Source organism: Natrix helvetica (genome assembly GCF_964273705.1).
Source record: "Natrix helvetica genome assembly, chromosome: 1".
NCBI lineage: Eukaryota > Metazoa > Chordata > Lepidosauria > Squamata > Natricidae > Natrix > Natrix helvetica.
This window is the reverse complement of record NC_138548.1, coordinates 26,001,079-26,015,784: the sequence shown is the minus strand read 5'-3', so window position 1 is coordinate 26,015,784 and position 14,706 is coordinate 26,001,079.

Genomic DNA, 14,706 nt, shown 5'->3' with positions numbered 1-14,706 from the left:
TGCACTCCAGAAGTTCAAGCCCAGATCTGTGAGATAAAGTGAGCTCCCATCACTCAATCCCTAGCTCCTGCCCACCCTGCAGTTTGAAAGCAGTTTGTTAATAGATAAATGGGAACCTTTAGTGGGGAAAACCTAGCTGAATTTGTGTGTATGAAGTGTGGAAACCAGTGCCGGACCGGACCAGATATGAGGGGACATCATGACATGAGGTGAGGTGAGGCAAGACTGGCCAGAGGAACCAGGAAGAGTCAGCAACCCACTAGCTAATTGGTGTAAAGCTAGTTTCCCCCCTGCGGTGCAACAAGGATAGACATGGAAGTGCTGGACAGAATGAACTAGTAATCTAGCCAATCAGGACTGCATTGTGTATCTAGCATGTGTAGCAGTGGTGGGTTCCGGATCCCGTTGCAACCGGTATGGTGCAACGGGGCCCGGCATCCCCCATATGCACATGTGCAGCATGTGTGCACATGTGCGCAAGCGTATGCATGCTTCCTTACCTCCATGACGCCTCTGCGATGCCTCCATAACACTTCAGCTGCTCAGTGGAGCGTCATGCAGGTGCTGTATGCTCTGTGCGCATACGCGGAAGCACCAAAGAGCTCAAATACAGATAAGGAGCTCAGGCGGGTGGGTGGGCCCTCCGGAGCACCGTACCAGAACAGTACACGATGCTCCTGGAAGGCACCGGTACACCGGTATCGGGGCGTACCGCCTGCAACCCACCACTGATGTATAGATTTCCCTGACATTATATGCCATATGCTAATTTTAAAAAAAACATTATAGCAATAGCACTTAGACTTATATACCGCTTCACTGTGCTTCACAGCCCTCTCTAAATGGTTTACAGAGTCGGCCTATTGCCCCCAACAATCTGGGTCCTCATTTTACCCACCTCAGAAGGATGGAAGTCTGAGTCAATCTTGAGCCAATGAGAATAGCTAACTATCAGGAGCTAAACTATCGTTCATCTGTACTCTAGTCACTTCTGAGGACTAATGGAAGATCTGATCAGGAATTATTGTAGGATGGCTAGATCAAGTCTTAGGTTCAATCCAGCAGAACAGTATTTATGTTCTTAGGATTAGACTGATTAATCTTTAACTCACCAAATACAGAATGCTGATATGTGATTTGTCTTAGTAGAATATATAAATGCATACTTTTCTCAGCCTTATTTTTTATACATAACTTTTTTATTGAAAATAAAGCTGATTATATTCCATGTTGCCTTCATGACAAGCCAACCTATTTGTGTTGGTAGAAATCTGCTTCCATAGATATTCACAGATGTTTTATTTTATGTACATTTCATTGACAGGTAAGTTTTCAGATTTTATTTTTTCAGTTCCATGTCAATAGTGGATGTGAGCAAGTTCTAGAGGGGATCTCTGCTGAAATTTCAAATGAGGGAATCACACAAAATAATAGGCATTAGCCTATCTCATTCAATGTATTGTATTCTCAGACCTTGAATTATTTCTTTATTCTATCCCAGTTGCCTTTGAATTTTCTTGCCCAGCCTCAGTTGCAAGAGTTGCTACCAGTTTAACAGATTGTGATGAATTGAATACACTTGTGCTGTATGCTCTCCGAATAAATATTCCAAGCATCTGTAGGATGTGGCTTGCTCCTGCTGGAGCAAAGTAGCATATAAAACTACCTTAAAGGAAGAAAGTGAGGAGAACTAAAAGAAGTAGCTTCTAACAGCTCTACTTTCTCTGACTAATAAAAAGGTAAAAGTCCTTTGACTGTGAATTGTCTGAAGTGGAAGGGGGGGGAAAGTCTACTGCTCAGGAAAAATGCCAAACATTCAAGAAAAAAAAAAAGTTTAAAAGGAACAGCAGCTTCTGACTTGGTTGTCATCTTGGTTAAAAATATAGGCCAACTGCCTCAGAAAGCCATCTGAATTATTCCTGCTAGGCCTCAAAGGAATGGACAAATCTTTCCTTTCCACATATATTACAAGTTCCAGTATAAGAAGTGCACACATTTTAGCTTCTCAAAAAAGCAAAAGTAAACTTCTGTAGCAGCCAAGTTCTGTAGAGGACAATCATTCCTTATACAGGAGTGTGTATTGCTCAAGAACCGACTTTGGTTTACTGTATAGGATTCAAATTATTGAGCTGACTTCATAAAACATTCTTGGGCACATGGTCCTACATTTAGCCAGTTGCTAAATCTACTTGAAGGCACATTGATGTGTTGAATCGATTCAATAATTTGATTCAAAGGTGATTCAAAAGACACCTTTGAATGGAAGCTTTGCACAATCCTAGTTGTACCTATTTGCCAATTAGTTGTTAAAGGTAAGAGGTCTGTCAGAGATTGAAAAAAGATGGCATCATGAAACATAACAAATATAGTTGATTATACAGGGAATTTACATTGGAAATTCTTTATCCAAGTAGAACAATCTGTCATTGCTATTCTGCCTTAGGTTTTTTTAAAATGTTTTTATTAAACAGTTTTCCCTCCCATTTTTTAAAACACAAATATCATCTTTGCAACATTTCCACATGGGTAAGCCTCTATTATACTCTTTTTATCCATACATATATACCTTAATATCTATATCTATATATCTATTTTTACACATTTTTCATCTACTCATATGGTAATTTATACTTATATTTCTTCTAGACATATTACTCTTTCAATAATAACCCTGCTTTGAGTTTTTTTTCTTACAATAGTAGAGTTGGAAGGGACCTTGGAGGTCTTCTAGTCCAACCCCCTGCCTGGGCAGGAAACCCTATACGGTTTCAGACAAATAGCTATCCAACATCTTCTTAAAGACTTCCAGTGTTGGGGCATTCACAACTTCTGGAGGCAAGCTGTTCCACTGATTAATTGTTCTAACTGTCAGGAAATTTCTCCTCAGTTCTAAGTTGCTTCTCTCCTTGATTAGTTTCCACCCATTGCTTCTTTTTCTACCCTCAGGTGCCTTGGAGAATAGTTTGACTCCCTCTTCTTTGTGGCAACCCCTGAGATATTGGAACAATGCTATCATGTCTCCCCTAGTCCTTCTTTCTCTTAAGCTAAACATACCCAGTTTCCATACCCATTAAAAAAGCTTTTAATCTCAGCTTTCTTCTATCCTGTTTATGTATTAATTTGAGTAAAAAAAAATTAAAAAAATAAGTGAACAGCATTCCTGTTATAAACCCAGGAAAATATTACACACCTTATTGAATTGATTGTATTCCTTGAAAAAAGCAGGGGCTAAAGCTTATTTTATGAGAAAGGGATACAAGAGCAAGGATTGATATGACTCCACAGTATTTTATTATTACAAGATAGCTAGAACACTGTTTAATATGAAAAAAAAATGCTTAGCACAAATGCAATATTGATGTTTCTTGTCACAGGAAGGATCTACTACTTAAGATATTATTGATGTTCCCTATGCGTACTCACATACAGACTTACACCCAAGATGGTTTTTGGAGAAAATGAGGCAGCAAGCCCTGCTGCTCAGTTGCCTTAAGGGGATATTCTGTTGTCAGTCAGCTCTAAAGTATGCTTTCATGCATGGGGGGAAAAAGTCCTATTCTTCCCTTATTAGTTACTTGTCCAGGATGAGTGCTGATGAGGAGGATTTTGCTGCTTTCTGTTTTATTACCACTTTTCACTAAAACACTCAGAATCAGTATTGTATTGTATTTTCTTTATTCCATCTTTATTATTTTTTATAAATAACTCAAGGGGGTGAACATAACTAATGGCTTCTATTTTCACCACCACAGCAACAACACTGGTGAGTTGGGCTGACAGAGAGTGACTGGCCCAAACTCACCCAGATGGCTGGTCTTGCCTAATGCGGAACTAGAACTCAGAGTTTCCTGGTGATTGGCCCAAGATCACTCAGCTGGCTTTCATGCCTAAAACAGGATTAGAACTCCCAGTCTCCTGGTTTCTAGCCTGGTGCCTACCAGTAGGGCAAACTTTTCTTTTAAATGTTAGAACCAATAGACTCCCCAAGTTAAAAAATGATACAAGTAGAATTATTATTACAAATAAAATGCAATAGAGAAAATTATTTGTATGAAAATATAAAGTTGGAATTGCTGAAATGCCACCCCGAGAACCCATCAGAGAAAGTAAATAAGCAAGGGCAATAACAGAAAGGAGGAAGGATGAGGAGGGAAAGGAAGAAAGGTTAAAGCATATGAAGTAAGGGACGGGAATTAAGAGTAGGAGAGAGGGTAAGGAGGAGGAGAAGAAAGGAGAAGGGGGGGAAGAGAGGGGAAGAAGAAAGGAGGAAGGAGAGGAGGAAAGAAGGCAGGGAAGGAAGATTAAGCATATAGAAGGAGGAAGGTTATTGCAAAATAAGATGGAGGCATGGGGTGGCAAAAAAAATGACCCAAACTGTATTCTATATATTTGTAAGAACATAATGATACAGTTTAATGGTGAATTGACAAATGTTAATAGCAATGTATATTTATGAATGAATTTGAAAGAGAAACAAAAAACTTAAAATAACAACAACAACAATGACAAAAATAGACTCTCCTCTATTTTTGTGCCTGTTGTTTAAGTTGGCATATGCTAGGAAGAGCCACTCCAGTGAAGGCAAGGTCTGTCTGTTTGCCTCTTTGCTCCTCTGCAGATGTTTCTTTCTATAAGCCTACGGTGAAGTTAAACGTTCCAGATCATTACCTTCTCTCTGGTGTAGTCCATATTATTTGTGTTCCTCCAGGGGTGTCCATGGGACATCCCTGTTGTTGTTGTTTTTTAAAGGCAGAATGGTAGCTAGTTCCCTGTTCTAGCTATTATTTCTATTTTTTAACCTCATTCTCTTCTGCTTACTCCTGCATGCTTCCCGCCTTGCTTCAGCCTATTTTAGCTTTCATTCATTCTTGTGTTCATGCATTATTCACACTTTAAAGTGAGTTTCCATATCAAGTGCCATAGTTAACATTAATGGCCATAATATTCATAGGCTAATCTGAATACACACTCATCTCTAAACTCCTTAAATTAGAAAGCATAGCAAATGGGAGGATGCACACATGATTCTCCCACTTGTAGTTCTTTGACATTACTACAATTCAATCATCATCATTACAGTGACTTGGTGTTGAAAATTTAGTAGCAGTCTGTCTGCAGGAAAATCCAATTATTTCTCTCAACAAACTAACTGTAAACATTATACATCATCTACAACACAGACCCATCTCCACTTTCACATTCATTGGGCTTGAGAAATGTCTAGAGTTTTGTCTTCACAGCACAGGGAACAACTATGGGGACAAATAACCTAACATTAGAAATTGCTACATCTCGACAGTGATGGTGAACTTTGTCTTGAGAAATGCCAAACTGTTATGTTCAATAGTAGTGCATTGTGTCTATGCAGATTCTCAGTCATCTAGGTCATGGTTGTCCCAAAAGTGCTTTTTCAAGAGGCAACTGGACTTGCTTTGTTTTTCCTTGAAAACATTGAGGAAACAAAACAACCACTTCACAAATGCATGGCACAACATAGAAGAACAAACCTATCAAGACAAGATTCAGCATGCCATCTGCATTTGAAAGACAAAGCCCACTCTTTTAAAGACAGCAAAGTTCACATCCTGGACAGAGAGGACAGCTGGTCTGAAAGAGGGGTAAAAGAAGCCATCTACATTAAGACTGAATAGCCTTCTCTCAACAGAGGGGGAGAGATATGACACCATCTGTATCTTGTTTACAACATGGTCCTTTCAGGAGTTCCAAGAAGGCTCCACACCCATTTACACTATTCGGGTGACCCTGAGGGCATAGATAAACGTCCAAGAGGCCTCAATGACTCTCAGAAAGAGTGCTAATGACCCGATGACTGCAAGGAATATAAATCCTTCCATTCCCCACCATTCAGACAGAACTGAAAAAGTTGAATGAGAAGCAAAACGTCTTCAAGAAAAAACAAAAAGTTCAGTTGCTTCTTGAGAAAGCACATTTTGGTCAGGCGTGCATTGTCTTGCTGAATACGTCTAAGCAAATTTGAAGATGTTTAATGCCTTTGTACCACACCCAGATAAATAATTTATAACCAATCTTATGAAATCCAGTATGGTAATCAAGTTAAATGTTTTCAAGAGAATGTTAATAATTGCAAATTTCTCTTTTTTGTTTTCAAAACTACACATGCAACTAAAGATTTCAGTTCAATAATTATCATTGCTAGCAATCTTGGAGATTACCCTTGATTTTTGTTTTGAAAATACAAATTAACTGATTTGTACATCTATCAAATTGTAAACTGAATGTAGTTTCAACCTCTGGATGCTTAGGACTACATTTCCCATCGTGCTCAAAATCAAATCATCATCAAAAGCAAAGAGTCTCTGCTTTATATCCTTTTTTTTTTTTACATTTTGTAGCACAGGTCACAATATGTTTAAAAAGTATATACAATGCACAGAGGAAAACTGTGCCCAGAAATTTGGGATATTAATAAAAAGTGTTTGGAAAAAATATACATTATAAAATATGCTGAGAAAAATACACATATTATAGGTTATGTCTCAAATTGCAAAGATTAGAAGAAAGAAACATGAAAAACAAGTGAATTTCTATGTAAATTTTATGAGTTTTCCCAAAAAGAATTTGCATACTGAAGTAGAACAAGAATGGAATGAACTAATGGTAATGAGAGGGGGGGAAAGATATTGAGGTTGATGAATTTATTCACCCCTTGCCATTACTAAACTTGTTCTAGTCTCTTGCTTGGGGAATCAGATTATTAGCAGGAAACCTTGATTATTTCATACAGGGAGAATATCCTTTATTTCCTCTCCTAATCATGGGGATGTTGTATATTTAATAGCAGAAGGCCTTGGGCTGGGCATTCATTTTTCTCACCACATATTTATGAAGGCTCTAACGGTGCTACAATATATATTTTTTAAACATTTTACTGTACCATATACCAGCTCTGTTCCACCCTGTGCATAACTTCCAGAGAATTAGTCTTCTGTGTAATGATATTCTAAGGCTTTACTCAAATGCAGCATTTCTGAAATCATATTATTGGGGTGAGAGAAAAAGCATTTGTGCTTCATTAATAGCTTGCTTGAATGATTATGGATAAAGAAACTCAATCTATGATCATTGAACAGATTGCAAAAGTATGTGGGGCTCAGCTTAATAATAAGTACCAACCTAGGTGGCCTCTGGGTGGTTAGGACTGTATTTCCCATCATTCTCAAAATCACATAATCATAAAATCAAAGAGTCTCTGCCTTAAGTAACTCACTAAAATGAGGCTGAGAAATTATCACAAGGGTTTCCAAGACTCTGCATTTAACCTGACCATCTTGAATTGCAGTTATTCAGATAAAGTTGAATAGAGTCACAGAATACCAGATTGGAGAAGTCTAAGCTATATCATAATGCAATGCCTGAAATATTCAGCACTTCTTCCATACAACCCAAAGTATGAATCTAGTAGGGAAAGGACAACTATGTCATAATAAAAAAAGGATCAACTAGAGAAAACACACAAAATCATCACCTTCAAGGAAATTCACAAGGGAAGAAGAAAAGAACAACATGTGCCCCTTCTTAGATATCCTCATGAGCAGAGGCAGTGATGGCAAATTAGAAACACAAGTCTATTGAAATCTTACCCACACCATCCAAGTGCTCCACTACCAAAGTAATAGCCAAACCTTGCATAAGATAAGCTGTATAAGAACACTATTTAGAGAGACACAATCACACTGCAGCAATCCTGAACATCAGAAAAAGGAAACAGAGTATCTATACAATGTCATCCAACAAAATGGATACATACACTTTATCAAAAAGTGCCTGATCACTCAACCTACCATAGCTCAACCAACACAAGCGGCTAAAAGAATAACACTGCCATATATCATAAACATCTCAGAAACCACCAACAGAATATTACAGGGGGGAAAAAACCAAGCATCATTTACAATATAAAGTGTAAAGACTGTAACAGCTACTACATAGGACAAACAGGCAGAAGACTTGCAGAGTTAAAACATAAACACCAACTAACAGTCAGAAGACACAATCAAAACTCCTTAATTTCACAACACTTGTATAAACTCCTTCATAGGTTCAACTAGGAAACTGAGCACCCTAGTTCAAAAACACCAGAGAATTCCTAGAGGCTTGATACTCAGACTAATCAGCCATCAACAGGTATATAGAGATAAAAAATATCTACATACCACTCCAAAAGAAACCCCTGTCAGAGTTTATTGCAGCAATCACATCCAGAAAGCACACACTGTAACTCTTTATACATATATAATATAACACAGTATATTGTGCGGCGCCTAGGAGTAGAGCCTTCTCTGTGATGGGCCCAACCCTCTGGAATGACCTCCCCCCCCGACATCAGAACTACCACCGACTTCCGCTCCTTCCGACAAAAACTAAAGACTCACCTGTTTCGATTAGCTGGCTTGGCCCACTCATAGTTTTATCTTACCTCCTGGCAGATATTTTTAATTGGGAATTTTTTGGGGGAATTATTTTAAATTTAATTTTTTGGGGGTATTTTTAGGGGTCGCTTTTTAAATATTGTTTTTTAAATGCTTTACTTGAAGGTACAGTTTTTATAGCCTCCTCCATTTAAGTATTTAAGTATCTAAGTATTTAAGTATTTGTGTATTTATGTATTCATTTTATGTATTCCATTAACTGTACACCGCCCCGAGTCCCTTCTGGGAGAGGGGGCGGTCTAGAAATATGAATTAAAGTAAAGTAAAGTAAATATACAACACCAAAAGCAGGTTTTCCAATGTGGTAGTAAATACAAGCAAACACTGGCAGAGGAGAAAACAGTTTCAGTTTCAGTTCAGAACAGCAGACTAGTTTTGAGCTCAGCACAGACTCGGAACCACAGAGCTAAGCCACGCCCTGGCTCCAAACTGTTTCAGCTCCCATTGGCTGACCTTGTTACTAAGTCCTAATCCAGCTCATGAATACTATACTGACAACCCCCACAAGCAATAAATACCCAGATGATCATGGATTAACATTAAGAGTAACATCTGACCAACAATCAAGAAGGAAACAATACCCCAATCAAGAACTGTCAAAGAAGCTAACAGTAAACAGCCCAACTAAAGAACCTCCAAGACCACTCCCACCAACATTGTCAGAGCAAGCCACTAGAACAGGGGTGTCAAACTCTAGTCATCACGGTGGCATATCGGGACTTTCCCTCCCTTTTTTCCCCTTCGCTAAACTGGGCATGGGCATGGCTAGCATGTGATGCATCCAATCCGTGGGCTGGGAGTTTGACAGCCCTGCACTAGAATATAAATGGTGAGTAAACCCCACTCCTTAGTAGCACTGATGATGTTACCTAGTTTGAATGAACAACTGCAAGAACGTCATGAACATCAGCAAGAAAGCAACCAAACACCATTAAATGCAGAGAATTTGGGTAGCCATTTTTTAAAAAAATTCTCTTCAACAAATGTTCAAGGGTAGATTTTCTCTTTAGCAGTGACAGTAGCAACTAGAAAAGCCAAATGGATGGATATTAGTCTTAGGACTGAATGGATAACCAAGGAGGTTGCAGACCACAGGAGAAGTGATTGTACAATGAAAATTAGTGCTTTGCCACTTATTAACTAAATAAAGCGAGAATACCCCATTCCACTCCCCAGCTAGCACATAAAAAGAGCACAAACATTCTAATCCATTATTTTTTTATTTCTCTCTGTCTCCCAGGATCCCTTCTCATTTTAAAAATAAATTGAGATCCTCAAAAGAGTTTTTGTTTGTGTGCTTTATTTACTGTATTAAAAATTAAAATAGACCCACTGATTGCCACTACCACATCTCATGATTTTTGATGGAATTTTAATATTGTGTTATTTTTCAACATAGGCTGACTAATCATTTTGAATTTTGAGACACCCCCCACCCCACCACACCACCCCAAGAAGATCTTGGTGACCACAAGAGGTTTTAGGACCAGAGCTTAGAAAACACTGCTCTAACCTATCCGTGGGAGTTTCTCCAGAATTATCTTTTCCTTTTAAGCCAATTCAGAATCAAAATGAATGAGAACCCACAGGAAAAAAAAAACCGAGAAGAAATTCTCTCAGACATTTTGCTGCAAAGAATGAATATGATCATTTTGCTTCTACCTGCCATATTGACGTGACTAAATTGCTTTTCATTAACACAGCTCATTTGGACAACCATTTGCTCTGAATTACAATTTCCCGCACCTGCAAATACAACCCCAGTTTTTCCACACTACTCAATTAGGCATACAAATAGTAATAATAACAGTAATAAGAATGATTTGTGTTTAACTAAGGGCAAATGGCATTTCTACAAATCCCAGTAGGTATTCTCTAATTGTTGTGTTCTAGATCAAAATGATATTATTTCCAATTTGCAACTGTAAACAAATACACCTTAGGATGGTCACATTTCACACCAATTTATTTGAATGACACTAATGAGCTCCTGCTACATTAAAGCCGAGTGGGAAGCTGCATTTTGCTCCCCCAGAATACAGTTAAAGGTGGTATTAACTGAGAGAAGAGAGAGAGAAAAGCTGACTAGAAATAAATAGTAAAAAGAGCAAAAAACACTGTACCTCAGCTTTATGGGTATGTTTGTGTGCATGATCATATGTGTGTGTTTAAAGCAGCAAATTGTATGAAACAATTTGTTTATTTGTTTTTCTTACCAATTGCTCAATTTATTTTAATTTTAAAATAATTTATGCTGTCAACAATTAAAGGCAACAATTAAATAATTAAATAATAATTAAAGTGTAATATAAAAATCCTTCCTTCCTTGCTTGATTGCTACCTTAATGGTATGGCACTAGCTCTTTATATCAGCAATAATAATAATAATAATAATAATAATAATAATAATAATAATAATAATAATAAATTGAAATTCAACGATTATGGCACAAACCAGCAGTGGTAATTCCAGTGGTAATCGGCACACTGGGTGCTATTCCAAAAGCACTGGAATTACATTTAAAACAGTTAAAACTTGACAAAATCACCATCAGTCAAATGCAAAAGGCTGCACTGCTTGGATCTGCACGTATATTACGAAAATACGTTACGACGTCCTAGGCCCCTGGGTGGGGCCCAACTAGTAATCAATGCCAAATCCGGCGAAACAACTGGCCGCTGTGATACAATCGTATAATAATAATAATAATAATAATAATAATAATAATAATAATAATAATAACAACAACAACAACAACAACAACAACAACAACAATAGCAGCCTTGGTTGGAATGCAGTACTGCAGGCTGATTCGGCTCACTGCTAGCAGTTCATTCCTGATTGGCTTAGGGTTGACTCAGTCTTCCATCTTTCCGAGGTTGGTAAAATGAGGACCCAGATTGTTGGGGGAAATATGCTGACTCTGTAAACCACTTAGAGTGGGCTGTAAAGCACTATGGAGCAGTATATAAGTCTAAGTCCTATTGTTGTAATTCCATTTCAGAGATGCAATAGTTGACCACTTCAATTATTTTGCTACTATTGTTATTTTGCAATTGCTGTAGCTTTCTGGTGATGCCATGTTTCCAGTTATAGATGATTATTAGTATGCCTTTGTATTTCCCAAATGAAAGGCTGTGGTTTAGGATGAGTTCAAAAGAAAGTGTCAGGACTGTTAAAAAAAAAAACCTCCAAAAAGCCAAACCAAACAACTAAATTTTCAAAATTGATTTTAATAAGAACAAATTGGCTTCATCTTCCAATGAGTCCTGCACATTGGGCAACAAAATGTGGAGTCTACTAGCAGTCATCAATCTCTACTCACATATTTGAAGAACAGAAACCTCTTATATTTAGAAGAAAAGCAAACAAATATTAGAGATATATGTAAGTTATAAAGCACAAATTTTAAAAATATATAATAGTACATCTAAGGAGCAGTCTTAAAGTGCATGCTAAGGAAAGGTGCATGAAACACTCTCTATAAAGGTGGGAACAAATTAGGTTTGTTTATATCACAGTTTTTGTGAAAAGAGACAAAAGGAAAATGAAAAGTAACCAAAACACTGTTAATGTTAAGGAATTTAAGATTGTTGGGAGGAAGGGAAAGAATATTTTATTTTTAACCCCCCAAGGTTAAAATAAATAGGTTGCTATTTCTGGAAATGTTTAATGGATTAAAAAAAAAAAAACCAGGACTAGATTATTATGTTTTAAGGTTTTGTTTATAGATAAGAATTATATGAGAAATAATTCATTTGCTGCATTTTAAATTCATCTGATTAAGGTTAAAATAGTTACAGAGTTATTTCTGGTAACTTTTACTAGATTTTTACTGATTAGACTTGAATGATGTGGTTTGAAGGACTTGTTTAATGATAGAAAATGAGATATAAATGTATGAGGAAGCAATTCCAGTAGGTTTATTAGATCAAGTTTACAATAGATAGATGTTATTTCTGATAACCCTTAATAGATGTTTGCTGATTAGGATGAATGAAGAGGTTTTAAAGATTTGTTTATAGAGAATTGTGAAATATAGGATGAAGAAATTGCTGTATTTTAACAGCTGTTCAGTGGCACAAAGGAAAAAAAATATTTTTTCCTTCCTTCCTTCCTTCCTTCCTTCCTTCCTTCCTTCCTTCCTTCTTTCCTTCCTTCCTTCCTTCCTTCCTTCCTTCCTTCCTTCCTTCCTTCCTTCCTTCTTTCCTCCCTCCCTCCCTTTTTATTTTTTCTTTGAACTTTTTTATATTCTGTATTTGTCTTGTCTGTATAATATAATCTTTCAAAAATTATTATATAAAAAGCATGTACAAAGGGAATGCATCATATAATGATAATGTGCAGCAGCTGCCAAAAAAGCCAACACAGTTCTAGGCTGCATAAACAGAGGGATAGAATCAAGATCACATGAAGTGTTAATACCACTTTATAATGCCTTGGAAGGCCACACTTTGAATAGTGTATTCAGTTTTGGTCACCACAATGTAAAAAGGATGTGGAGACTCTAGAAAGAGTGCAGAGAAGAGCAACAAAAATGATTAGGGGACTATACGTTAAAACATATGAAGAACGGTTGCAGGAACTGGAAGTTTAATGGAAAGAAGGTCTAGGGGAGACATGATAGCAGTGTTCCAATATCTCAGGGGCTGCCACAAAGAAGTGTGAGTCAAACTATTCCCCAAAGCACCTGAGGGTTGGACAAGAAGAAATGGATGAAAACTAATCAAGAAGAGAAGCTATTTAGAACTAAGGAGAAATTTCCTGATAGTTAGAACAATTAATCAGCGGAACAACTTGCCTCCAGAAGTTGTGAATGCTCCAACACTGGTAGTTTTTAAGAAGATGTTGGATAACCATTTGTCTGAAGTGGTGTAGGGTTTCCTGCCTAAGCAGGGGGTTGGACCTCCAAGGTCCCTTCCATTCTATTATTCTAGTCTAGTCTAAATCTATCACAAATGAATATCTCTGGAGATTCTCAGTTCATTCAGGTCATGTTTATCCCAGCTGGTTCTTGGATGAGAAGCAAATATCTTCAAGGAAAAACAAATTAAGTCCAGTTACCTCTTGAAAAAGCACCATTGGGTCTACCACAAGTGAAGCACTACAAGCAGACTGTCACAAGTGACTGGCACATGAGAAGTGGAGAAACATGTTTTTCTTAAAAGATAGAATGCAGACTCAATCTCCCTCCCACCAGCATATTTTTGCCCATTGAGAAAGATTGGACCAGCCTATCTACAAAACAAAAGACCTTCAGGTCCAGGGTGAAGGGATTAAGACATGTCCCTTCAGGACATAATAGGATCAACCCACTAAAACACAGAGCTCACTACATTGCACAATCTCCTATGGACATTGCATCACTCTCAGGAGGGGGAGGAGCTTCCGGCAATGGCGGTCGCCTCTTGAGCTCCGGGAGACGCTATAGAGCTCCAACGGGGCAATGGGTGCTGTTCCCAGCCCTCGTTCCACTGGAGGGCTGAGTCAGACTCATAGACCATCCCAGGCTGGTTTTGGACGTATTTTGGTCCGCCAGGGTGGTCGCGGTGATCGAGGGGAGGTCACAGAAGATCGACGTAAGGCAGGAAGAGGCTGGGGAGTGCGAGCAGGAGAGGAATGGCGGCGACGCAACAGCGTTCAGCGTTTGGCGTGCGCGCCGGCAGAGGAGACAAGCGGAGCGACAGAGCGGCCGGCAGAGAGGCGAGACAGCCGAGTAGGAAAGGCTGAAAGAAGATCTGCTCGTAAAATGCCTCTGCCAAGGACCTTGCCGAGGCTTTTCGCTGAGGCTTCTTATCATCCTCTGGCGGCTCCCGGTGACTCCTGGAGGCCAGCGCTGTTGGGAAGACGCCGGAAGACCAACGCCTGGAACATAGGAACGCTGGGTGAGCACTGGTTGAGAGCCTGGACTACTGGACCCTTCAGGTGGGAGCCAGGACAGAGTGGGAGAGGATGGTTGAGGGGGCCTAGATCATCTGAGGCCTCTGGAAGATCTGGCCTAGGGCCATGGACTGGGCCTATGACCATGGAGAGGCTGGAAGGCTGCCTGGGAGTATGGTTATCTGGAGCCAAGACTGCCCCCACCCACCCACCAAGGACCCTGAATCTCTGCTCCTGAGCTTATCCCTACCTAGGACCACCTAGGACTACCTAAGATCATGAAGGGTTATCACCAACTTTACAGCTGGGGCTATCACCCATTTTTCTACCGTTTTTTACCATCATCGCCACATC